Genomic DNA, 2,980 nt, shown 5'->3' with positions numbered 1-2,980 from the left:
ACATCACTTCAAACGGTGTAAACTTTGTAGAAAAGTGAACGTGAGAATTGATTGCGCGTTGCATTTGTGACGTATATTTGTACCATTTATCCGTCTCTTTTGCTGACATCTTTGCTAGAATAGAAATAATTACGCGGTTCACTCTCTCGATCTGACCGTTTCCCCTTGGGACGCCGGTTGTTACCTCAACATGGTCGATTTTATTTTTTGCGCAAAATTCTTTAAACAGTTTCGACGTGTACGCTGTGCCTTTGTCGCTTATTATACGCAGCGGACTGCCGAATATTGTCACCCATGACTCCAGGTGCCTTACAACTTCCTGTGCATCTGTGCTCTTTGTAGGGTATATCCACGTATACTTGGAGAAACCATCGACGATAGCGAAAATATACTTGTAACACTTTGATGTTGTATCCAGAGTACCCAAGTGGTCGACATGGAGGGTAGAAAGGGGACTGTCCCCTTTGTCAATACAATGCAGATAATCTTCTTTCTTACCCAGCTTATGATTTTGCATAATGCATTCGACACAATTTTGAATTACCTGCTGAACTTTTTTTTCAAGATGTGGAATATAGTAACTCTGTCGTATAGCATGCATTGTTTTTGGCAACCCATGTGCCCAAATCTATGCGTCTCTTTAATTATTTCATTCTCCATGCTGTTTGGTATAGCCAATACATCCTGCCCATCGACTTGTTTATAAACTAATTGATTTTTTAATTTAAAGTTTTCATATGGCTTTTCTTTAAGAATCTCTGCTACAGCTGTCAAATGTGCGTCCTGCTTCTGAGCTCTTGCGATCTGGGCTTGAATTTCTGAGGTCACTGTCATCACGGGAAATCGACTTAAGCTATCCACATGTTTCATTCTGTTGCCAGATCGGTGCTCTATATTGTACGCAAAATATTGCAGATACATCAACCATTGAACCACTTCGCGTGGTATATCTTTTTTCGCATTTGTCTGCTTGAAAGCTGAGCAATCTGTAACTAGTGTAAACTGTATACCCATCAGGTAGTGACGCAACTTTTTTGTGGCTAAGTATGCTGCTTTTACCTCAAGAAAATAGCTGTGTAATTTTTCTTCTTGGGGAGAAGTCTTTTTACTCCAGTAGAAAACCGGATGCCATTCTCCGTTCTGGAGCTGCATCAGCGTTGCCCCGAACCCATGTTTCGACGCATCGACGTGTAGCTGTGTCTCAGCGTTCTGCTTATATATTTGCAGTACTGGTTCTGCAACGAGTGCCGCTTTCAAATCATCAATTGCCCTTATTTCTTCTTCTTTTATCTGAAATACTTCGTCTTTTCTTAACAGTTGTGTCAAGGGCCTAGCTATACCAGCATAATTACGAATAAACTTGCGAAAATATCCGGTTAAACCCAAAAAAGCCTGTACGTCTCGAATGCTTTTTGGTATCGGAAAGTTTTTGACAGCTTTGACTTTGCTTTTCCCCGGCCAGACACGCCCATTCTCAACTTCGTGTCCCAAAAACGCGATTCTCTTTTTCAAAAATTGGCATTTCGCCCACTTAATTTCCAAACCATACTGCTGGGCTTGGTTCAATACCCTTTGCATATTGTCCAAGCATTGTTCTACTGTACCTCCAAAAATAACAATATCATCAACATAAATTTCCATTATACCTGCGTTAATTAATTTTTGAAAAATATGGTTAACATATCTTATGAAAACAGCGGGTGAATTACAAAAGCCAAATGGAGCCCTGTTAAATTCATAAAGGCCTTCTTTTGTGACGAACGCAGTGTGTTTTTTGCATTGCTCCTCGACTTCGACGTGGAAAAATCCATTTGCAAGGTCCATCACGGTAAAATATTTTGCACCCTGCATTTTCTCAAGAACCTCTTCGACAATCGGTACTGGAAACCTGTCTTTCATAACCATGGAATTTAATTTACGAAAGTCAACGCACAATCTGTAGCTTCCGTCTTTTTTCTTTGCCAGCACAACCTTGCTAGCGATTTCTGAGCATGATTCGCGGATAATGCCCTTTTGCAGCCCTTCAGCTACTTGCTTACGTACAAATTCCCTTTCCATTACTGACAGTCGGCTAGGTGATTCGCGAAGAACAATATTGTCGGTTTTCGGAACAATATTTAATTTAATGTGACAGTCTGATTGAATAAAACTCGGCTTATAGTTATCAATCAACTGTTTGACTGCTTCTTTGTATTTAGGTTCTACATCTACCTCATTGCTGCTATGAACAACATTTACAACATTGTAACTAGTTTCTCCTGCATTTGTGTCATCTTCTGACCGTGAAAAATTATACCCCTTGGCATTTAAGATTACCAAAAACTTTTTCAAAAAATCATACTCTACAATTGCGTCTACATTTATTTTGCTATCTTTAACAACCAAAAACGTATGTTGTGTACTCAACTCGTCAACAACGACTTGTGTTGTAAATTCTCCTAACACATCGGCGGCGACGTTGCCTAAGCCATACAGTCTAGCAAAACTTTTTCTCAGTTCACAATTGCTACATATTTGGTCATATACACCCTTACGCATTAACGAAACGTCCGCTCCAGTGTCCACCAAACAAGACACATTGTTGTTATTGATTTTCAGCTGTTTCATGCGTTTTTCGTCGAATACTACGTTTACAACGTTTTGCTTCGTGGCGGTGCACTGCTTAGCCATATGGCCAGAGCCATTACATTTAAAGCATTTCGTGTTTTCTTTGCACTCAGCCCTCTTGTGTTGTGTCGACCCGCAATTAAAACAATGTTGATTTTTACGCTCGCCGTCACTGCTTCCTTTGTCTACTTCTTTACGACCGCTTGCTATCTGCCGACGTTTATTCGCTTCGCTGTATTTTGCCAAAGGCTCCACCAACTCATATGCTTTGATCAACTCTTTGTAGGATCGAGCACTATATAATGGATACTTTTGTTCGTTGCGCAACTCAACACCATCAGCTATGTACGTTATAATTGATTGCTCATCAACT

This window comes from Eurosta solidaginis, unplaced genomic scaffold (genome assembly GCF_040869045.1).
Source record: "Eurosta solidaginis isolate ZX-2024a unplaced genomic scaffold, ASM4086904v1 ctg00001100.1, whole genome shotgun sequence".
In the NCBI taxonomy this organism is placed as follows: Eukaryota; Metazoa; Arthropoda; class Insecta; order Diptera; family Tephritidae; genus Eurosta; species Eurosta solidaginis.
This window is presented reverse-complemented; position numbering follows the sequence as displayed.